The sequence below is a fragment of the Podarcis gaigeae genome, assembly GCF_964106915.1.
Source record: "Podarcis gaigeae genome assembly, chromosome: 3".
NCBI lineage: Eukaryota > Metazoa > Chordata > Lepidosauria > Squamata > Lacertidae > Podarcis > Podarcis gaigeae.
Window position 1 is genome coordinate 111,319,131 of NC_139680.1, and position 25,030 is coordinate 111,344,160.

Below are 25,030 nucleotides of genomic sequence, written 5' to 3' on the forward strand. Positions count from 1 at the left end.
CGGGAGCGCACCCCGCCGCAGGGATTCGAACCGCCGACCTTTCGATCGGCAAGTCCTAGGCGCTGAGGCTTTAACCCACAGCACCACCTGTGTCCCTACAGGTAGTCTTAACCAATGCCTAAACAACCACTCACGGTTTTGTATTTAAATAAAGTTGTGGCCAAAATTATGCCAAAAACCTCAAACAAAAATTAAGTGTGCATTGTGAGTTATTTGGGGGGTGGCTTGGGGACCTCAACACGCAACTAACAGATTGAGGTTGAATCCTGACAAGACAGAAGTACTGTTTCGAGGGGACAGGAGGCGGGCAGGTGTGGAGGACTCCCTGGTCCTGAATGGGGTAACTGTGCCTCTGAAGGACCAGGTGCGCAGCCTGGGAGTGATTTTGGGCAGTTATTTCCCGCTTGGACTACTGCAATGCACTCTACATGGGGCTACCTTTGAAGGTGACCTGGAAACTATAACTAATCCAGAATGCAGCAGCTAGACTGGTGACTGGGAGCGGCCGCCGAGACCACATAACACTGGTCTTGAAAGACCTACATTGGCTCCTAGTATGTTTCCGAGCACATTTCAAAGTGTTGGTGCTGACCTTTAAAGCCCTAAATGCCCTCGGTCCAGTATATCTGAAGGAGCGTCTCCACCTCCATCATTCTGCCTGGACACTGAGGTCCAGCGCCGAGGGCCTTCCCTCGCTGCGAGAAGCCAAGCTACAGGGAACCAGGCAGAGGGCCTTCTTGGTAGTGGCACCTGCCCTGTGGAACGCCCTCCCACCAGATGTCAAAGAGAGGAACAACTACCAGACTTTTAGAAGACATCTGAAGGCAGCCCTATTTAGGGAAGCTTTTAATGTTTAACAGACCACTGTATTTTAATACTTTGTTGGAAGCCGCCCAGAGTGGCTGGGGGAACCCAGCCAGATTGGTAGGGTATAAATAATAAATTCTATTCTATTCTATTCTATTCTATTCTATTCTATTCTATTCTATTCTATTCTATTCTATTCTATTCATCTAATCTAATCTAGCCTTCCTTATCGTATCCCTGGAACCTGGGTTATTTATTTTATTTCAGTATTCTCAAAAATCTTGCTTTTTTGACCCAATTTGGGTCCACTTTATGATGGGGGTTGTAGTTCAACAACTGGAGGGAGGGGAACGGCAGGTTTTCTCCACCCCCCCCCCAATCCATTACTTCGCTCCCCTTATGAAGGAGGGAGCAGCTAAGCACGGTCTGGCTGAATCATTTCTCTCTAGCTTTTGTTTCCATCCGTCGCGTCTGTCGACAAACGGAGTGAAAACTCTCCAGTTTAACTTTCATTTGCACTTTATCGATTCAGAGGGCGCGGAGCGGATAATACGAGGACATGGTTTTTCTTAATGAAAGGGGGGAAAACAATTCCAGCACTTTCCAACTTTTCACAGATGAAATTAGAGGCACCCTTGTTTTTCGCTCCCTCTCCGCTAACGCTAGAGCTCATGGGCATCTGATGAAGAGTGATGTTGGAAGGTACAGGATGAATAAAAGGAAAGACTTAAGGCAATAAACAACTATTTTACTTTTAAAAGAAAACTGTTTAGGGAAGTTTTAAATGTCTGACGCTGTATTGTTTTTAATGTTTGGTTGGAAGCCGCCCAGAGTGGCTGGGGAAACCCAGCCAGATGGGTGGAGTATAAACAATAAATTATTATTATTATAATTGGGCAAATTAATGGCGGAGAAAGCTACTAGCGAGGATGACTCTGTTCTGCCTCCACAGTTGGAGGCAGTAATGCGTCTAAAGACCATTTGCTGCAATTCCACCCATAGTATTTTAGGCAGCAACTTCTTATTACATTACTTATTTGTATTGCTTGCATAAAGTAGTTAAAAATAAATCACGTGTTAAAATATCGTTAATATAAGCCAACCATCAATTATTAGTGTTTGTGTGAGGTTCTCCTGTCTTGTGAACTACACTGAGATCTTCAGACGAAGGGCAGTCTATAAATTTAATTAACAACAACAACATGTTTGTAATCCAGATAGGAAAATATCACTGGAGGAATTCAACATTTTGCTAAGGTGATCGATCCATCTATCAGGTTGAGCATTTTGGTTTGCCAAGGAGAACAATTCCTTCCTAATAATAATAATAATAATAATAATAATTTATTTATACCCCGCCCATCTGGCTGGGTTTCCCCAGCCACTCTGGGTGGCTTCCAACAGAATATTAAAAACAATATTAAAAGCATCAGACATTAAAAACTGTTCTGGGCTCCTCCTGACCCCCCAAGCCCATTTCAGGAGGGGGAAAATAATATATAAATAAACAAACTCTATTTAATAAACAAACAAACTCTATTTCTCTTCAGGACTATTTTAAAAAAGTTTTAACATGCATTTCTGCAAAACTTTGGGTTCCTCCAAGCCTGCTAAGACCGCCTCCTACGGATGCTGGAGAGCACTGTTTGGGCTACACAAGGACCAGTCCTCAGCGAACTGAGTTCACTGATAGAATATATTAAAAGATGTCAAAAATCATGAATGGATCGGGTTGCACTTGTTACAGCACAACAGCCACTTGCCACATGATGTTCATATAATGGACTGTACCACGTCAAGCTGCAAGGGATATCACTTTTGAATTCTGCCCTATGTAAAAATTCCCTGCACATAGAAAGGTAGCACATCAGGGAAGAGTATTCTACTCAATGTTTTGCCTGTTGCGCTTGGATTTTCTTTACCTATTAGCAGGATTTTTTAAAAAAAATAACACAGGGGGAGCCTGAAAAAACCACTTCACCTCCATTTTGATCTAGTCAACGCTATTATTTCAACACCCCACAGCTTCATTTTGCTGCCTGTGTGCAGCCCAAGCCAAAGAGCTGTTTTTGACCTATAAAGCTCAAGACTCTGAAAACTTTGTGAAACCATTTCCTCATACAAGGCTATTCAGACCCTTACGGTCATCATCATTCAAGGCCCTTCTTTGGGTATCACCTACAAGAGATGTCCGGAGGGTGGCAGTGAGACGACAGGCCTTTTCAGTGGTAGCCCCCTACTTGCACCCAAGGGACCTCGCTGGACGCCAACACTGACATTTTTTCCAGCACCAGATGACAACTTTTTTACTCTTCCAGGGAATTTGTGTAGAATTCATGCAGTCGATGCATGTCATTTTGCTCGATGGGAGTTTATGCAATTGATTTTTTTTCTTGGTGAAGTTTCAGTGTATTTTAGATATCACCTTTTGTTATTGCTGTGAGCTGCTTCAGGATTTTCCCGTAGCTCGTGCATTGAATTTAATAAAAAGGAATACTATTATTATTTGGCAAGCGTACTTGTTTTTTTGTTTTGTTTTCACTTTCAGGGGTCTCTTGAAGATTTCTTTATGCTGGCAACGGTCCATGGCGATGTTTAAAATTAATGTCCTCGGGTAGTCGGTCAATTAAATGATTTATATTGCTTTTAATGGTTTTCTAAACGATGTCACTGCCCTGATATTTTATGAGAGAGTGGTATATAAATAATTTTATAAAATAAATAAATATGTGAGGATAATAATAGAGTGGGCCAGCTGCTTATTGGAGATGGAAGGGAATCCGAGAGCTGCTACTCCATAAGTGTGCTTATGTATTTTTAGATATGGTTGGGAGATAAATGTCTGCATGCCAAAATACAACTGCCCACTAAGTTTCACTTAGTGCCAGTTTCAGAAGCGCTCATTCAGAAATCCTTTCTATCGTATTTCTGCATCGATCTGTGGCTTTGGTTTTAAAAGTTCACAAAATGCCGCCCAATTTTTAAATGCATTTTTCTGCAGGCACACATTTTACCCCCTCTCGCTTTCCCGAGAAACACTTATTTCTGTAAACATTTGAGCCTGAAATACGCATTTTGCTACTTTAAAAAAATATATTTTAAGTGAAGAATTGTATTACAAAATTCTAGATGTGGGGAAACAGAAATGTGTATTACCCACCCAGGAAACGCAAATTAGGTTGGTTCACTTAGGGAAACTTTTTATATTTGATGAATTATTGTACTTTAATATTTTGCTGGCAGCAACCCAGAGTGGCTGGGGAAACCCAGCCAGATGGGCGGGATATAAATAATAAAAATTATTATTATTATTATTAAACATGTGCGCCAAACCTTGAGCATCTCTACTAGCTAGCTACTCAGATTTTAACTCTAAATGCACATGCTAGCACACACTGGTAATAGTTGACAAAGGCATTGCCAGCATAGTGTTAGAAATAAAAAACTGGTTTCTAATATTTCCCACGATAGGAATCTGCCTTACACTGAGCCAGGCTATTTGTCCATTCAGATCACGGCGAGCTCTGACTGGCAACATCTTTCCAGGGTCTTAGGCACTGAAGTAGTTCCCATCGCCACCGGGTGCAACATCCTTTTTTTACTCAAGGATCTGTGGCCTTCCAGATGTTACTGAACTCCAGCTCCCATCAGCCCCAGGCAGCCCCAGATGTTACTGAACTCCAGCTCCCATCAGCCCCAGGCAGCCCCAACAGTCAGCAATGATGGGCATTGTAGTAGAGCAACATTTGGAAACCCACAGGGTCTCCCCACATCATAGCTGTCAACTTACAGATTTGAAAATAAGGGACCAGCAGCCTCGAAAATAAGGGACCAGCAGCCAAAATAAGGGATTTTGCTTAGCTTATACATAAATCCGGCACTGCTTTTGCTGCGACTGACTGTGCTTTGCAGGGGGTTGGACTAGATGATCGTACACCTCTGGCTTCCCCTGGCAGCACGGCGGAAGTCTTGCAAGAGAGGGGCTGCCTGCCCACCCGCCGCCACCCGCCTCCTCACGACGTGCCCGAGGGGGAAAGGGGAGAGACGGAGACGCACGTCGGAGGACCCCGAGCCGAGCCGCTGCTTCCCTCCTGAGCCGGGCGAACATGAAACCCGGGAAATTTAAGGGACATCATCAATAACGGACAGCAGCGGGACACAGCGCTGGGATAAGGGAGTTTCCCGCCAAATAAGGGACGGTTGACAGCTATGCCCCTCATCCTTTTCTTTAACAGGAGTTCGAATGGGATTGGACCAGAGACATTCTTGCATGCAAGGAATCAGCTCTACCACTCACCTTTGGTCCTTACAGAAAAAGCCAAATCAGAGACGGAACATGGATTGAGATTTTCCTGGGATAGCTGCCGGAAATTGTGGGCCATCAATGATAACTATCATCATCATCATCAAACCTTTTATTGGCATCACATACAAACATCCAAAGCTATAACTAGGGATATTTAAAATATGGCATTTATAGTATGGCCTTTGGCCTAAATGGTTATTTCCAGCAGAGTTCAAAACAATGCTGTCAATATTATTTGGAAAGAATTTGGCATTTAGAATTTATGCGGAGCTAATTGGCAATACAGTGGTACCTTGGGTTACAAACGCTTCAGGTTACAGACGCTTCAGGTTACAGACTCCGCTAACCCAGAAATAGTACCTCGGGTTAAGAACTCTGCTTCAGGATGAGAACAGAAATCGTGCGGCGGCAGCGGGAGGCCCCATTAGCTAAAGTGGTGCTTCAGGTTAAGAACAGTTTCAGGTTAAGAACGGAGCTCCGGAACAAATTAAGTTCTTAACCTGAGGTACCACTGTAAAGTTGATGTCAGTAAGATATATAAAAACATCTCTCTCTCTCTCTCTTTCTGACTATAGATACCCCCCCCCCCCGCAAACATATATTGCACACACAAATAACTGTGTGACGCAGTCCAATAACCCTCTAATTTTTATGGCACAAGTTTTACCTTTATGAACTAATGAGTCCGATGACTGAAGAACCTATACTAAAAAAAGGCACAGTGTGCCTTTTGTTTTTTCAGTATGTGCACAAAGAAACCCACAACGAAAATCTGTCTTGCAATTAAAATTATGGTTTGAGGGGGAAAAAAGGGCGAGATTTTCCAATCTTTAATGAAATAATAAAGCACCTGACTCAAGATGCAAAGGAAAGCCTGAGAAACATTTGCCCGGCTTGGCTAACAACGCAGATTTAGCAAGGATAGTGACTTACCTGTCCTTTCCCCTTCCTTTTAAACGTTAGCAATTTCTCTAAATCCTCCCTTGCTTGCTTGACTGCTAATACTGACTTGCTGCTAAAACGGCTTGGCGACCTGCTATGTCACATGATAAACTGGAGGAAAATAATGTGAACAAGTTATTAACACTTCAAGGCTGACCCTTCCCTCTTCCCCAGAATGCTTTGGGCCTCCTTATTGATCGGGTCTACGTCGCTTTTTGTCACCTGGGAATTAACAATTTGATGTTTTATTTGACCATTTATCTCTTTCGCCAAACTGTTGCAATCTCTTTGACCTTTTAAAATGTTTATGACAAGGTGTTTGGCTGTTAATTGCTAGACATAAAAGACCGAAAACCCAAGGGTTAGGTCTAATGTCCGTCGCGTGCTGAACACATATTCTTTTGATAAAAGCAAACTGAAGCATTTCTGTCTCTCTCTTTTTTTGCAAATAAGCTGGAAGAGGAATCCATTTCCAGTCAGTAGACGTATTGATAAACACGGACAGAAAGAGAATTTGGTGCAATATTTATTATATTTTTAAAAAATAGATTTATCGCATTTGTGTCCTGCTATTGCGTGTGTGGCGTAACCAGCCTGTTTAATTTTTACTTGATCTGGAAGCTTAATTCTACAGTATACTGGCAGAGTCCAGCTCACAGGGAGTAACAGTTATTTCGGTTCTGAGGTGGTGAGACCACAGTTGGCTTACGGTCTCCCATTCTGGGCTCCACATTTTAAGGATATTGACCTACTGGGTTTACAGGGAGGTAACTAGGATGCTAAAATGGTAAGAGGAATGATTGAAAGAGCTAGGTATGGGCTAAACCTGCCCAGGTTTGGAAACAACAGCAATTACCAACAGTAGAAGAATGGCGACAGAAGGTAATGGAATATGCAGAAATAGCTAGATTAACGGGGGAAATTTGACAACAGGGCGATAGAAAAGAATGGGAAAAAGTTATGTCATATATAGGAAGATTAAGGTGAAATAGTGAAACCAGAAGAACTGAAATAAACCTCATAAGGTGAAATACAAAGAAAAATTCTGGATAAAGAAAATAACAAAAAGTAAAATGTATAATGTGATTAATTTAACCAATGGTAGTTGTGAATGAATACAGACAGACAATAAGAATTGTATACACAGGAGGATTTATTTGGCTATAGACACTCTATGGACAATTACGAAAGAAGAACAATAATATACAAAACGGATGAAGACAATGCGAAAAATTTAGATGTGATATAAAAAGCCAGAAGAAGGAAGGAAGAAAGTTGGCTCTTAGGAGCAAATCTAGGTGTAAAATGTAATGCAATATGTGTATGTGGAGTATGTATATGAAAATCAATAAAGAATATTATAAAAGAAAAGAAAAGAAAAGAAAAGAAAAGAAAGAGCTAGGTACCAGTATCTTTCACCTGGGGAAGAGAAGGTGAAGAACGTAATGTGACAGTAGTCTTCAAATATCTGAATGGTTGTCAAGCAAAGCAGAAGATAGATCGGTCATCTTTTCCATGGCTCTAGAAGGCTGGTGTACAACTAAAGGTAAAGGGTAAAGGGACCCCTGACCATTAGGTCCAGTCGTGACCGATTCTGGGGTTGCTGCGCTCATCTCGCTTTATTGGCTGAGGGAGCCGGCGTACAGCTTCCGGGTCATGTGGCCCCTTCTGGAGAACCTTCCCACTGGAGCGGTACCTATTTATCTACTCGCACTTTGACGTGCTTTCAAACTGCTAGGTTGGCAGGAGGTGTACAACTAGGGATGAGCAAAATTGTCTGGACTTGGTCCGTGTCCCTTGCACACTAGCAGACTGGCAAGTCCATCTCATCCCAAACCCGTGACGAATCTTAAGGAAGAACCCCAAAATCTAAATGGAACGAGGCAACAAATATTCTGAAAAACTTGTAGAGCTGCCACCAGGCATTGCAAACCATACTGAGCTAGATGTACCAATTGTCTGATTCAGTATAAGTCAGTTACATATATTGCTATGTTTGGGTGGGTGAAGGGCTGTAGCTCAGTGGTACAGCATCTGTTTTACATGCGCAAGGTCCCAGGTTCTATGCCGGCATCTCCAAGTAGGCCTTTTTGGTTTTTTTATTATATACCCTACCTGCCCGCAGACTGTCTCACCACAGTGGTGCATGCTCTGGTTATCTCCTGCTTGGACTACTGCAACGCACTCTACGTGGGGCTACCTTTGAAGGTGACCTGGACACTGCAATTAATCCAGAATGCGGCAGCTAGACTGGTGACTGGGAGTGGCCACCGAGACCATATAACACTGGTCCTGAAAGACCTACATTGGCTCCCAGTACGTTTCCAAGCACAGTTCAAAGTGTTGATGCTGGCCTTTAAAGCCCTAAACAGCCTCAGTCCTGTATACCTGAAGGAGTGTCTCCACCCCCATCGTTCAGCCCGGACGCTGAGATCCAGCGCCGAGGGCCTTCTGGCGGTTCCCTCATTGCGAGAAGTGAGGTTACAGGGAACCAGGCAGAGGGCCTTCTCGGTAGTGGCGCCCACCCTGTGGAACGCCCTCCCTTCAGATGTGAAGGAAATAGGTAGCTATCCTATCTTTAAAAGACATCTGAAGGCAGCCCTGTTTAGGGAAGTTTTTAACATTTAACGCTGTATTGTTTTTAATACCTGATTGGGAGCCGCCCAGAGTGGCTGGGGAAACTCAGCCAGATGGGCGGGGTATAAATAATAAAATATTATTATTATATATTACATGCACATGCAATAATATAAAAGAGAACAGCCAAGTCTGAAGGCTTTTTGTGTGCGCGCGCATGTTATCGGAAAGAGTTGCTCTTTGAAAGCTCATCCTGCTGTTTCTTTCCCACAGCTCCACAGCCCTTGCTCAGAGTATTCTCCCCGGTTATTTTCCAAGGTCCAAGCTTTTGAGTGATTAGGCCAGAGGCGCTCGGCTTTAGTCACATCTGCTGTTTTTCTGGAGGTCAATCACACAGTTCTCCATTCAGAGCTAGGAGGAAGGGAGGCCTTACAAAGGAAAACAATTATTCCAATTGAAGGTATATCGATCCACATCCTGTGGTTTGCGTGGCGGTTTGGGGACAGGGCGGCTGCTGGGGAAGAGGAGGGGTGGGGGTGGGGAAGAGAGAACGAAAGAGAGAGAGAGGGGGAGAGAGAGATCAATTCCTAGGGTTGCTACGTCCCAATGGAAAGATGTTTGGGCCACGTTTGTGTGACAAATGGGGCTTAGACTGCAATGAGAAAGAGAGAAGGGATAGCACACAGGATGAGATGAGGAGATTACTCTCCTTGATTCTGTCCGAAGCATCTCAGAATTCGGCAATGAATTTATTGGAAAGTTGTTGTGTCCGCGCAAGGACTTTGGCATGCGCAATGGAACTTCTTCTCTTAAGAACACGAGAAGATCCTGATGGATCAAGCCAATGGCCCATTTAGTCTAACATCCTGTTCTCACAAAGCCTCTTCCGCCCTCCAGAGGAGGTGGGATTGCGGGCGTCATTGCCCCACCATGCGCACGGAGGCTGGAGCCCAGCTCCCGTACGATCGGGGGAATCCCTGTCCATGTCACCCCCTGGCCATCCAATCGGCTGGCTCTGGGGGCATGGCTTGCCCTATTTAACACAGGCGTGGCCTGGGATCTCCCTCTTTTCCTGCCTATCAGCTGTTCCAGTTTCCCACCCTCCCGCCTTTTAAGGTTTTTGTTCCTTGACCTTGCTATGGACCTCAGTTGGTCGCCGTTGAGGGGCCTGGTAGGAATTTTTCCACTTGGCAAATTGGCACCAGCCACTTGGTTTTCGCCTACCTCGTAGCAAATCATCACAACTTTCTTGGTATTGGTGGTTAGGCATTGGTATTGTTTTTGTAGATGGAAGAGGGCAGGAAGCGCCATCACCTGCCCCACATATTGAAGGGTAGTTCGCTAAAGGATTCTGGGGGGTGTGGCCCTGTCCGAAGTCTGGGGAGGTGAGGGCCTAAGGTGGTGACCCTGGGAGTTCCTAGTTGATGTGCATCAGCAAGACTCCCCCTACTGGTGGTTAACCCTTCCTGGACTTCAAGCGGACAGGCTGAAGCCGGATATAACCAATAAAGTTGTGGCCATATTTAGCCCATTAACCTTAATAATTCTGTCATTTCCACCAGGGGGGACGGGAACTCGCCACGCAACCCAAATGTCTGTGTGCAACCTGCAAGCAGGACCCGAGCGCATGAGTACTCATGTTATGGGACCGCCTCTCCCGGTATGCCCCGCAGAGGACCCTAAGGTCCATGAATAACCATAGTTTAGAGGTCCTGGGCCCTAAGGAAGTCAGACTATCCTCCACCAGGGCCAGGGCCTTTTCAGTGATGGCTCCGAATTGGTGGAATGCTCTGTCCCACGAGACTAGGGCCCTTCAGCATTTAACTTCCTTCCATCGGACCTGTAAGACAGAGCTATTCCACCTGGTTTTTAATTTGAATTCAGCCTGATCTTTTATTTCCCTTCTCTTCCCTCCACCTCCCCTTTTATGAAGATCACCCACTCTGAGACCCCACAGCTAATTCTCCCCTGGCCTCCTCGCTGGCCCAAGTAGGACTAACTCAGCCAGCTAGCCCTGGGGATTATCTAATTGATTTTTGAATTTTATTGTTATTCATGATTTTATACTGTATTTTATGCTGCTTTTATAATTAAGTGTTTTGAAGTGTTTTAAATTTGTTGTAAGCCGCCCTGAGCCTGGTTTTTGAACTGGGAAGGGTGGAGTATAAATAAATAAATAAATAAATAAATAAATAAATAAATAAATAATAATAATAATAATAATAATAATAATGTTATGAGGGAAGTCTTGGGATAGCTCAATTGGTAGAGCATGCGACTCTTAATCTCATGGATGTGGATTTGAGGCTCACGTTGGGCAAAAGATTCCTGCAATGCAGGGTGTTGGACTATATGTCTCCTGCAGTCCCTTCAAACTCTGTGATACTTCCGTTCTGTGGTTTCCAGCAAGTGATTTGCAGAAGCATTTTTGCATGTAACCATGGAGGCTCAGCCATTGTGGCTGGTAGCCATTAACAGCCTTCTCCTACATGAATTTCTCTCATGAGGGAAGAAATGCCGTGGTACAGCTGCAGCAGCAAAACTGGAAGCCTTCATCGGCCCCACCTGCAATGAAACCTGTCTCTCCTGTATTCGTCTCTATTGCCACAGCAGGTGCTGTAACTTCCCAGTGGTTTGACTTTACTCTTGAAGACAGATAGCTGCCAGCAGCAACAACATGAATTTGTACAACACTTTTTTTAAACCATCCAAATCGGCAGCATCACTGCCTCCAGTGGGAGAGAGTTCCACAGTTTAACTGTGCGCTACATGAAAAAGTACTTCCTTTTGTCCTTTCTGAATCTTCTGCATCAGACGTCCACAAGTTCAAGTGTTCTTCTCTGTTTCCACTTTCTCCATGACACCCTTAATTTTATAAACGTCTGTTGTGCCTCCTACCTGCCTTTTCTCTTCTCCCTGCCTAAGGGTTGGGTGGAAACCCAGAACAGTTTTGAGAGGTGCAAAGGGTGAGAAAAGGGCAAGTGGAAGGCTCTGCCTGAATGGGACCACTTCACTAGAAACAACCCAGAGTTTCTGAAGCATCCTTTGGTCATAACTTGGTTCCAACCATGCCAGAAATTTGCACCCTCTATCTTGGAAACTTCTTGTCCCACATAGAGATTTCTCAGGAGACAGATGAGGTGATCAGGCACTCCCATTTCTTGGGTTCCATGATCTCTGCAGATGGTGACAGCAGTCACGAAATTAAAAGATACCTGCTTCTTGCGAGAAAAGCAATGACAAACCTAGACAGCATCTTAAAAAGCAGAGACATCACCTTGCCAACAAAGGTCCGTACAGTTAAAGCTATGGTTTTCCCAGTAGTGATGTATGGAAGTGAGAGCTGGACCATAAAGAAGGCTGATTGCCGAAGAATTGATGCTTTTGAATTATGGTGCTGGAGGAGCCTCTTGAGAGTCCCATGGACTGCAAGAAGATCAGACCTATCCATCATTAAGGAAATCAGCCCTGAGTGCTCACTGGAAGATCCTGAAGCTGAGGCTCCAATACTTTGGCCACCTCATGAGAAGAGAAGGCTCCCTGGAAAAGACCCTGATGTTGGGAAAGATGGAGGGACAAGGAGAAGGGGACGACAGAGGACGAGATGGTTTGACAGTGTTCTCAAAGCTACCAACATGAGTTTGACCAAACTGCGGGAAGCAGTGGAAGACAGGAGTGCCTGGCATGCTCTGGACCATGGGGTCACAAAGAGTCGGACACGACTAAACGACTAAACAACAACAAAATCTTGGAAGCTCTTGCACAAATGTATTTATTAATTTATTTTCTTCCACAAAATGCCACGTCTTTCTTCCATCATGGAATCCACTGCAGCCTACATGTGGTTCCTACGTGGTCCTTCATCCAGGTCCTTTCCAGACCCAGGTCTGCTTCAGAAATGTGCTAGATTGATGTGCCTTCTGACCAAATCCCCTGGGACTGATGTGTGTCAAGGCTAAATTTAACAGCTGCTTGTCAGCCAGATGTTCAACAGCTGCTCTGAAGGTGCCTAGGCTGATAACAAATATTCGGCGAGTATTTGGTGTGTGTTCGGTGTTGACATTTGCAATGGGCTCATTTTTTTGAGAGTAGAATTGTTGCAGGTGTGGGGCACAGGTGCCTGTATTCCCAGAGTGATGAATGTTCCACGCTGATAGCAGGAAGGCTCCATTCCAGACTGGGCACCTGTGTGGGTCTTTCAGTTCAAGCAGAAAACCACAACCAGTTGAAGTTCCTGCTGGTTATGAATGGTGGAGACTCAGAACGCTACATGAGGTCATTTCCTTTTGCTTCATGAAAAGCAGCATGTGGAATTGCCCGAGAGCCAAAATAGATGTGAGATAGTCCATGAGAATGCTGCTTTCCTGTGTCCTACATGTGCCTTAGCGAGTCTACATGGACTTCCCAAGAACACCAGCCCATTTGTGTGTAAGGCTAAGGCATGGGAACGCTACACTTGAATCGGCAGACATGCTTGGGCCCCCTCCAGACTGGTGCTTTTTGTGGGATAACCAACTTTGAATAAGCAACATTCATGCATGAAAGTGTTAAGACCATAGAGTAAGCTGTCCTGCCATGCTTAGCTCAATCAAGTCTTTCTTCCCTATCCAATTGATCAGAGCAGTTCAGCATGTGAGCTGCATGGCTCTTACAAACCACTATACCAATAATTCCTATGCCCATAATTTAGGAACTTTCATGGCTATAACTGTGCCAAGTTTTACTGCCTGTGCTTTCTGAATGATGCATGGAAATGCACACGAACCTGACCTTTGAACAGTTTGTAAGTAAACCAATTCTTAACTTACCACACGTAAAGTCTTTTTCTATTAAAGGGGAAGAGGGGAACTTTGGAAGGAACTTAGAAGGGTATATTTTAAAGGTCTAACAGTCTTTATTTCCACATTGCTGCATATTTTATGATTTTAAATCTCTGCTGGAGTTTTCTCATTAAAGAGTACTTGCCCCAAACCTGGATCCTGACAACCAGGGAATTCTCCTATTTTTTCCTCGACAACAATCCTTTTTTGCTGGGTGTGGTCTGTGGAGAGTTCTTAGGGTATTCATTACAGGGGCATTGTGGGATAAGTTGGCAGCTGACACCATGAGCATCATCACAATGCCACTGGAAAGGTGCTACATCATGGCATAATATTATGGGATTATGGATAAACAAACAAACAAACTACTTCTGAGAGTAGCTCTATCACTGCTATAGCTTCCAAAAATGTAAAAAAGAAAGCAGAATGGAACTGTTAATTCTTGAACTGCTAACCAGTAAGCCCACCCCAAAAACCTTTCAAACAACCCCTCCAAAATCTCTCTCTCCCAATCCAGTTTTTCACCTCCCTGAAAGTCCACAAGTGTTGAGCTATTGAGCATTCAACTGTTGAGCTGAATGTTCTCAAGTGAGAATTTGTGGCTCAGCCTTACAGTTTATGAAGGGCATCTTACCGGTTAGGTATTTACAGGAAAAAAATCCAGAAGTTATTTATTGCCTGAAGCCTCATATTAGCACCTGTGTCCATTTAGGTAGGGACATGGGTGGCGCTGTGGGTTAAACCACAGAGCCTAGGACTTGCTGATCAGAAGGTTGGCGGTTTGAATCCCCGCGACGGGGTGAGCTCCTGTTGTTCGGTCCCTGCTCCTGCCAACCTAGCAGTTTGAAAGCACGTCAAAGTGCAAGTAGATAAATAGGTTCCGCTCTGGCAGGAAGGTAAACGGTGTTTCCGTGCGCTGCTCTGGTTCGCCAGAAGCAGCTTAGTCATGCTGGCCACATGACCCGTTAGCTGTACGCCGGCTCCCTCGGCCAATAAAGGAATCATAATGTTGATGATTGGATGGAGAGTGATTTATAAGCGGGTGCCAGTCAAAGTTGATGGTTGGGCATGAGGTTTAAAGCAATCTCTTCAGATCTGAATCTTGACCAAGGCTGGACCAGTGCTGGATTTACATATAAGCTAAACAAACTATAGCTTAGGGCCCCACTCTCTCGGGGGGGGGGGGCGGACCCCCAAAAAATTAAAGAAAAAACACACCTGGATGTACATTTCCAAAACATAAGATAATAACCAAATATAAAACAGCAACAGTGTTTTGTGTTGTGTAGGCTCCTATGATGTAAGTAATGGGCCCTGTCTGCTGGCCGGCTCCCTAAATAATAATGATGTAATAATAATTTATTATTTGCACCCTGCCCATCTGGCTGGGTTTCCCCAGCCACTCTGGGCGGCTTCCAATGAAGATTAAAAATACATTAAAATGTCACACATTAAGAACTTCCCTGAACAGGGCTGCCTTCAGATGTCTTCTAAATGTCAGGTAGTTGTTTATCGCTTTGACATCTGATGGGAGGGCCTTCCACAGGGCGGGCACCACTACCGAGAAGGCCCTTTGTCTGGTTCCCTGTAACTTGGCTTCTTGCAGGGAGGGAAGTGCCAGAAGGCCCTTGGCGCTGGACCTCAGCATCCGGGCAGAACGATGGGGGTGGAGAAGCTTCTTCAGGAATATCACTGGTTTTCTCATTTCTATATACAGTGGTTTCTAGAGACTAGATTATGAGTCTTTGTAAATTGTGTTTCTCAAGGTCGTTTTGTTATTGCTAAATGCCAATGTGTTTGCATTATTAAGTTTGTTATGAATAAAAAATCATTTTAAGTTAGAGCTTAGTAATTATTTCACTGTTGATATACTTCTTAATTGTATTTCACTTCAAAATTACTTTGATAAAATACATATTTTGTTATGTGCAAATGGCTTTAGATCCCTATTAGGTCTATAAATTACCATATAGCATATATTCAACACAAAAAACAGCGATTTTTGTTGTTGACAAAGGACAGCTGGACACATAGAGGGCCCCATTACCTTCAGTAGCTTGGGGCCTCATCAAACCTGAATCCGGCCCTGGGCTGGACCAAAGCAAAGGACAAGATAGTCAAGTTTTTAGATGTTTACTACATTTCTAATAGGATGGAAGGAAAAGTCAATTCCTTCTTGTTTCACGCCAAAGTGCCAGGAACTACTGACCACTGCCCCTTATGGCCAGGCGAATCTCTGCAGCTTCTCGATGAAGTGCCACCACTGCCCCATGTGGTGAGCGATGTAATTGCAGTTTCGCAGAGAAAAAGTTTCCAAACCGATTCCACCTAGGCTGGGCATTGGCTACACTTGAGCAGCAGGGTCTACACAAGATCTAGTGCGTTTGTACTACAGATGGGCAAATTTGTCCATTCCAGCTTCTCTTAGTTTGTCGCCCTTCCAGTTTTTAGTTCTCCAGATTCCTACATCAGTTTTCATTTTTTTTAAAGGTCCTCGTGAAAATCCGTCAGCCCTTGAGTGTGAATTTACCAATTTTTGTATTCAATTTTGCCCAACGTGTACATTGTTCCAAACAATTTCCCTTCATATAGTGAATTTTGGTATCTTATTTCCACACATATATGCATTTTAATGCAGTATATGTATTTTGTGCACATTACCTGGCGGGAGAACAGCATTGCAAAATTTGGAGAAGTGCGAATTTTGAATTTTAGCTGTTTTTTATGGACCCCCTTGCAATGCAGGAATCTTGCCCACAGCCATCCCTGGCTTGGCTCCAGCCACCAACATTTCAATTAACAGCCAGACGCTCTGACCCATTGTACCACGGGAGGGCTTGGTGACCCACACGAACAAAAGCTGATCACAAAAAAACTGCAGTGCAGAGATTAAGCAGGGTCTGAGGCTCTGAGGAAGGGCCATTGCACAGTGGTAGAACATCTGCTTTGCATGCAGAAGGTAGAACTAAGAATAAACACCCTTCTGAGACCTTGGAGACTGACCAATTGACCAGATTGACCAATGGTCTGCCTCAGCGTAAGTCAGCACCCGATATTCTGATGGTTGTTCTTGCTAAATAGGGGTAGCTGGAAGTTACAGTGGTACCTCAGGTTACATACACTTCAGGTTACAGACTCCGCTAACCCAGAAATAGTACCTCGGGTTAAGAACTTTGCTTCAGGATGAGAACAGAAATTGTGCTCCGGCAGCACAGCAGCAGCAGGAGGCCCCATTAGCTAAAGTGGTGCTTCAGGTTAAGAACAGTTTCAGGTTAAGAATGGACCTCCGGAAAGAATTAAGTACTTAACCCAAGGTACCACTGTACAGTGCTTTTGGGGTGCAATAGGGCACCATTTTAATGCTCTACCTGGGACATAGGAACCCAACAGGGCAACCCTTCTTTGAAGTCTCTAGGCCACTGGCAGCGCCCAGAGGGATGCAGATATAGCAGATGGCTTCCTCGTGAGCCAAGGCCAATGTGCTGATAATTTCTCCCTGCTGAGTGGCCGTTTGCCCATTGGCTTTTCTTGTAGGGGGAAAATAGCAGGGAAGTTACTCAATAATTTACATGCAACGCTCTATACGTCCAAGTCTATAAGTGATGCATTATTCTCCCATCTAGAGCAAGCGAAATTGATTGCATGCTATATCTTCCATTTGCTGCCTTTATCAGTATTTATAACTTTTGCTGAGTCCGAGGATCTGTTGAAACCAGCAGCCCATCCATCGGGGTGCTGAATTGCGATTTTCAAGCGTGTGTGTGTGCACACAGACGCACAGAGGCTACTTCCAGCAACCACCATTTGACCTTTACATCGGCTGCAGTCATTGGCCAACTCCAAGGCTGTAAATATGAATTAGGAGCAGCAACTACAACACAGTCATGTGTGATCCATTTTGCCTTTGGGTGGCCCTCCCTTTTGGATGTTCAGGGTGGGAGGTCCAGCAGGTGTTTAATTATTATACCAGCATAGTGCTGTCTCGGTTAAGGATATCGGGTCTTGAACTGTCATGGATGCTTTAGCTGAGATTCCTGCATTGCAGGGGGTTAGACTGGATGACTCATCGGGTCCCTTCCAGCTCTACAGTTCTATGATTCCATGAACCCCAAATTTCATGTACTGAGGCTGGGGGAGTTTGCCTAGACAAGTGAGTTACAATACCCTGAGTCTGAGCCCGACGAAAGAAGAATGGAGGATGAAACTAATGGACTATGCAGAATTAGATAAACTAACAGGAAGAATTCAAAACCTGCGGGATCAGAAATTCTCAGAAGACTGGAGGAAATTTACAGACTATTTGAAAAGTAATTGTGATGAACAGATTACGCTGGTAGGTTTGCAAAGCGTTTCCTAAGGTGAATTACAGTGGTACCTCAGGTTAAGTACTTAATTCGTTCCGGAGGTCCGTTCTTAACCTGAAACTGTTCTTAACCTGAAGCACCACTTTAGTTAATGGGGCCTCCTCCTGCCTCTGCACCACCGCTGCACAATTTCTCTTCTCATCCTGAAGCACTGTTTCTGGGTTAGCGGAGTCTGTAACCTGAAGCGTATGTAACCCGAGGTACCACTGTATTTCAAATATTGCAAAAAAGACAATGAGGAGAATTATTAGTAGTTGATAATTAAAGGTAATATGAAATTAAGAAATGCATAATAAGTGATAAAGAACGGGAAATCATCAGAGGTGTTGACGGAAGTCCAAAAAATATTGTATAAGATGAGAGGTTTTGTTGTATGTGTTGTGACGTAATATGCTGGAGACAGTTCTCTAGTAACACTTCTTTATTAAAGCAAACAAGACTGAGACTTGAGGAGGGAAGAGCTACATTTATAGGGACAGGGAACAAGCTAGAAAGGATACATTTTGGAGGGAACAATCTCAGGCAATCACAGTCCTGCCTTTTGGAGGAAACCAATAAGACAGAGGATCCAAATACAGCAGCTTAAATGAACCAATAGTAGCTGTACCCTCTGGAACCAAAAGGCAGTTACTTTACCCTAATGCAATACAGACAATAATAATACAGATATAAAATCATTTGACTCAATACACAACAGTATGAACGTTAATTAATATATTAAAAACTATATATATATATATATATGCAGGTTTTGGTGTCCTCGGGTGTCTTCCCGTGTAAAAGTTGGGGTGTCTAGGCGACGTTTCGACGAGGTCTCACTCGTCATCTTCAGGCTGGTGCTTTCGGCTTCTTGTTACTGGAACAGAGCGGGATCTCAATGTTTGAGTTCCTATAAATACTGTAGAGGGGGTGTGGTGTCTAGCCTCCAATGTTCTGGGCAGAGAGGAAGTTCCCAGGCTAGTGTGCCTTTTCTTCTTTTGTTCCTTAATTACTTGAGAGATACCTTGAGTGATTTCTTGAGTGATATCCTGAGTACCACTTAGGTGGGTCATTAGGTGTGGATTAGTTGCTAAAGTCTTTGTGTCTTGACCTCTTGAACTTTGTGAAGAGTTTTCCTGAGAAGATGGCTGTATTGCACTTAGTTGTGCTTTGGCTTGGCTTCGTGTATAGGGGCGAGCTGTGGTTTTGTGGCTTGTGTCAGCCAGATCTGTGTAGGGATTGCAGGGGGGTGCAGCATCCGGAGGTGCCACCATGGATTGGCTACTGGATGGTGTCAGTAATTCATCTGTGGAGAGGGTCTGGGTTTGGGTCTGGTGTGGTTGATTGGTGTTGGCGTTCTGTGTGCCTCTGGATCTGGTGTCAGTTTTTGTGGGGAGGGCTAATTTCCAGATGTCTGGCAAGCGGGATGTGTCGTCACGCTTGTTCATGTTGTGAGGGTGTTTCTCTATCTCGATGGCTTCCATGATTATTCTCTTGTGGTGATGTTCCGTGTTAAAGAGCAATTTGGAATCTGCAAAATTAATTTCGTGTCCTGTTTCTTTCATGTGTTGGAAAAGAGAGGAAGTTTTTTCTTCTTTTTTGACGGCATTCTTGTGTTCTGCGATACGTGCATTTATTCGTCTGTTTGTTTGTCCAATGTACGTGGCTGGGCAGACTTTGCAGGGTATTTCATAGATCCCTTGGTTTTCCAACTGGATTTTATCCTTGGGGTTTCTGAGGATATTGGCTATTTTTTTGGTTGGTGCAAAAGGCTGTTTTGATATTGTGTTTATGGAGGATTTTGCTAATTTTATCTGTAGTGCCCTTGATATAAGGAAGGAGGGCCATGCCATTGTTTTCTTCTGTGTCTTGGTTTTTGGGGGGTGTTTCCTTTTGGATTAGCTTCGTAATCCTGTTTTGCTGGTATCCATTGGCAATTAACACATTTGAGAGATTCTGTAACTCAGTTGTCAAGTGGTCTTTGTCAGCCAGGCGTTTGGTTCTGGAGATGAGAGTCTTGGCTACGGAGTTTATTTGTGCAGGGTGGTGGTGTGATTGTGCATGTAAGTAGCGGTTGGTGTGTGTTTTTTTTCTGGTAGATAGTGTGTCCTAGGGAGCCATCAGGTTTTTTGTAGATTAGGACGTCAAGGAAGGGAAGTTGGTTGTTGGCTTCTATTTCCATAGTGAATTGTATTTTGGGGTGTAAGTTGTTGAGATGTGTGAGGAAGCTATCCAGTTTTTCCTTCCCGTGTGGCCAAATTACAAAGGTGTCGTCAACATATCTGAGCCAAAGTTTGGGTTTGTGTTCTGACTTGTCTAAAGCATTGGTTTCAAAGTGTTCCATGTACAGGTTTGCGATGACCGGTGAGAGGGGTGATCCCATAGGTGCTCCTTCTATCTGTTTGTATCTTTGTCCATTGTGGATGAAGTACGTGTTGGTTAGGCAGTGGTTGGTCAGGTCCAAGATGTATTCGGGGGGATTGTATTTGTTTTGAATAGCTGTCAAGGCTTCATTAATGGGCACTTGTGTGAAGAGAGATACAACATCGAAGCTCACAAGTAGGTCATTAGGATGTAGGTTTTGCTTCTTTATTGTTTCTATGAACTGGAAGGAGTTTGGTACGTATGAAGAGATGGATTCTGCATAGGGCTGAAGTTGCTTGGCGAGAAATTTAGCGAGATTTTGTAGAGGTGAGCCTATGGAGCTGACTATTGGTCTGAGTGGTGTTCCTTCTTTGTGTATCTTGGGGAGGCCGTAGAGTTTGGGGCATCTGGATGATTTTTCTCTGGGGATGATTCTTAGCTGGATTTCTTCACTGATAGGAGAGGCTTTTATTTTGGATTTGGTGGTTTTTTCCAGATAGGTGGTGGGATCTGTTTTTATAGGTTTGTAGGCAGGATCTTGGAGTAGCTTTGATAGTTTTGCTTGGTAGTCCGATGTGTTCATCACCACTGTGGCATTACCTTTGTCTGCTGGGAGAATGATTATGTTGTTGTCTTTCCTCAGGTTGGTGAGTGCTTTCTGTTCTTCTTTGTGTAAATTGCTTCTGGGTGGTTTGCTGGAGCAGAGGATGTTGGTGACTTCAAGTCTGATTTTATTGGCTTCATCTGGGTTGAATTTGGTTAGGCTAGCTTCGACTCCGCATATGATGTTTTCCGTGGGGATGCGTCTCGGGGCGACTGCAAAGTTGAAACCTTTGGAGAGTACTTTGGTTTCAGTTGTGGTGAGGATCCTGTCTGATATGTTATGTACTGTTTGTTTCATGGGTTGCTGTGGAGGGTGGCCGGGCTTCTGGCGTTTCTTTAGTTTGTGGAGTTTGTTGGTGTGTGTGTCTGTCTTATGTGAGGTCTCCGTTTCAGCTCTCCAGACGGCTAGTTGTTTGCATTTGTCCCAGAGTGCAGGGTGGATTTTGTTACAGAGTTTGAGGTGAAGAGTGAGTAGATCTTTGTTGGTTTGGTCTAGTAGGTATCTTTTCTTGTGTAGTTCATTTCTGATTAGGGATAGTTCAGTTCGTTTCAGGATCCTTTCGGTGGCTGGGGTTTTAGAATGGAATTTAAGTTGGAAGCATGTGGGAATTAATTTGTTGTCTCGGCAGTTGCGTAGGAACAAGAGATCACATAAGATGGTGGCTCTTCGGACTTCTAGTTTCTCGTAGGTTCTTGTCAGCTGGAAGGTTTCCTCCCCGTAGAGGTAAGATATTTGCTTTCGTAGATTTTCACGGGTACAGGAATGCAGGTTTTGGTGTCCTCGGGTGTCTTCCCGTGTAAAAGTTGGGGTGTCTAGGCGACGTTTCGACGAGGTCTCACTCGTCATCTTCAGGCTGGTGCTTTCGGCTTCTTGTTACTGGAACAGAGCGGGATCTCAATGTTTGAGTTCCTATAAATACACCCCCTCTACAGTATTTATAGGAACTCAAACATTGAGATCCCGCTCTGTTCCAGTAACAAGAAGCCGAAAGCACCAGCCTGAAGATGACGAGTGAGACCTCGTCGAAACGTCGCCTAGACACCCCAACTTTTACACGGGAAGACACCCGAGGACACCAAAACCTGCATTCCTGTACCCGTGAAAATCTACGAAAGCATATATATATATATATATATATATATATAAATATATAAATATTATATATATATATATAATATATTAACAGCCAGAGCGTCTGGCTGTTAATTGAAATGTTGGTGGCTGGAGCCAATATATATATAATATATATAATATATATAATTCTTTACATATATATATGTAAAGAATCTAAGCCCCTTTCTTGGAGGAGGCATATGTCTCCCTCCAGAGCTAATAGCAGCTTTGGAATATCTATATCTGTGATTTACATCAGGGAACACAAGAAAAGCCTTACAGTATTTTTCCGCGTATAAGACGAGCCCTATTTTGGGGGACTCCAAATTAAGAAAATGGGGGGAGATTGCCCGGCGTTGTTGAGCTTCTTTGGGGGAGGATTGCCTAAAGTCACTGAGCTTTTTGGGGGGGGAGGGTTGCCCATAGTTGTTTAGCTTTTTTTTGAGGGGTGGGAGATTGCCAAAAATCGCTCACCGGCCTGACCGCCTGGTTCAAGAGTCGATCCCTCTTCCCCTGGGAAAATGCAGCACTGTGTGGGGAATAGGGGCCTCCTCACAACTCTCTGCCCCCTTAGCAAACTACCCTTCCCAGGATTCATTGGGGGAAGCCATGACTGTTTAAAGTGGGATCATGGTGCTTTAAATGTTTGGTGCGGATGTCACCAAGTGAACACAGCTTACGATGATTCGATTAGGTGATGCAATAGAGCAATATAACAGCTCCTTTTTAAAAATAATATAAATGAAGCAAATTGTTTGTATTTTTGTTTGGTTTTTGGTATTAAATTGCACTTCAACCTTTTCCAGCTAGGGTTTGCTGAACGGACCCCTCCTTCTTTGTAGACATCACAACAACAACAGCAACAGTAACAACAACAACAACTTATTTATACCCCACCCATCTGGCTGGGTTTCCCCAGCCACTCTGGGCGGCTCCCAATAGACTATTAAAAACATGATAACACATCAAACATTAAAAATTTCCACCAAACAGGGCTGTTAGTAGATTATAGCGTACTGAAAAAGCATGCTATGGCCTAACTTGCAAATCTATCTCTATCTATCTATCTATCTATCTATCTATCTATCTATCTATCTATCTCTATCTATCATCTATCTATCTATCATCTATCTATCTATCTATCTATCTATCTATCTATCTATCTATCTATCTATATCTATCTATATCTATCTATCATCTATCTATCTATCTATCTATCTATCTATCTATCTATCATCTATCTAATCTATCTATCTATCATCATCTATCATCTCCAGCTTCTTTATCCTGCCTGCCACACTTATTGCTATTTGCTCTTGGTTAAAAAAAGAGAAGGAAATAAATAACGAAAATTAAAGATAGCGAGAGAGAGAGAGAACCGAAGGTCATCCATACAGTTGTCCCAATCGCAATCTGCGCGACTTTAACCCTGTAGAGAAAAAGTAATTACCCTTTGGCTTTTGGTGACCTCAACTAACCTTTGCTGAAGGACCAGAGAAAATAAAAGGCTGACCAATCGCCTGCCCTTTGCTGCCCCACAGTTAACCCTCTCAGAGAGCGAAGACCGCCTGTGCTCTCCCCCCCCCCCATATGACAATAGAATGTGGAAATGTTACCATGGAAATCTCGTCGGAAGAAGAAACAAACAAGAAAAATCCATTACAATTAGTAGTGGTTTATTGGGTGGTGCCTGAACAACTGTTTGAATCCATACGTTGCTTTATCTTTCATATCGGGAGAATGGAAGGGAAGAGGAGAGGTGAAAAGTGTGGGGTGCCAGGAAATGGCTGAAGGATAATTGAGGGAGCAAAAGGGGGGGGAGGGCTTTAAGATTTCTGGGGTGGCTTGCTTGGGATAAAAAGACTGGGCTGAACATTTCCTGACCCACCAGCAAAACGAGCAGTTACAGCCCACTAGCAATTACAAGTTTGTGGGTGGCGCTGTGGTCTAAACTACAGAGCCTGGGGCTTGCCGATCGGAAGGTCAGTGGTTCGAATCCCCATGACGAGGTGAGCTCCCGTTCTTCGGTCCCAGCTCCTGCCCACCTAGCAGTTCGAAAGCACGTCAAAGTGCAAGTAGATAAATAGGTACCACTCCAGCGGGAAGGTAAACGGTGTTTCCGTGCATTGCTCTGGTTCGCCAGAAGCAGTTTAGTTATGCTGGCCACATGACCCGGAAGCTGTCTGTGGACAAATGCCGGCTCCCTCGGCCTATAGAGAGAGATGAGCGCGCAAGCCCAGAGTTGTCTGCGACTGGACCTAACGGTCAGGGGTACCTTTACCTTTGCAAAATACAAATGGATTGATAATGGCTTGCTTTTAAGAAGACAGCAAAGGAGAATTCCCCACTCAAGGAGCTGGGAAAATTGGGGAGCTGTGCCAATTTGAATGAACACCCCCCCCCCGTCCTCCCCACAACTTTGGACACCCTACAGTATGTTTCCGAGCACAATTCAAAGTGTTGGTGCTGACCTTTAAAGCCCTAAATGGCCTCGGTCCAGTATACTTGAAGGAGTGTCTCCACCCCATCGTTCTGCCCGGACACTGAGGTCCAGCACCGAGGGCCTTCTGGTGGTTCCCTCCCTGCGAGAAGCCAAGTTACAGGGAACCAGGCAGAGGGCCTTCTCAGTAGTGGCACCCGCCCTGTGGAACGCCCTCCCACCAGATGTCAAAGAGAAGAACAACTACCAAACTTTTAGAAGACATCTGAAGGCAGCCTTCTTTAGGGAAGCTTTTAATGTTTAACAGACTGCTGTATTTTAATACTTTGTTGGAAGCCGCCCAGAGTGGCCGGGGAAACCCAGCCAGATGGGCGGGGTATAAATATTCTATTCTATTCTATTCTATTCTATTCTATTCTATTCTATTCTATTCTATTCTATTCTACAGTTGCCACCAGGGCCTCACACTGAAAGCAACATTGGGGAGGTATCAAGAGCTGCAGCTTTGTTGGTGCAATGGACTTCTGTGTGCACAACAGAGCTTTCTCTCCTTAGCCCTTTGAACACCCTCAACATCAGCTCTGCATTTTCGGGGTACGTGGGGGTGGGGAGAGGAATCAGTAGTCCCACTGCGCCAATGGAACTACATGAACAGAGCACTAAACACAACCCATTAATTTGAGCCAAAGCTCAGATCAGCAATATAGTAACATA

At 44.2% G+C, this 25,030-nt stretch overlaps 1 protein-coding gene and 1 long non-coding RNA gene across 2 annotated transcripts in view; both read right to left on the reverse strand.

The window, feature by feature from the left end:
* The window catches only part of LOC310842171, a 170,973-nt gene extending 166,336 nt beyond the window's left edge, over positions 1–4,637 (reverse strand). Inside the window, exon 1 of the long non-coding RNA XR_014562961.1 lies at positions 4,579–4,637. This is a non-coding gene — a long non-coding RNA (uncharacterized lncRNA). The remainder of the gene's footprint in view (positions 1–4,578) is intronic.
* EFEMP1 (EGF containing fibulin extracellular matrix protein 1) overlaps positions 1–25,030 on the reverse strand; it is a 267,037-nt gene that overhangs the window by 166,336 nt on the left and 75,671 nt on the right. The gene's annotated exons all lie outside the window — the stretch shown is intronic.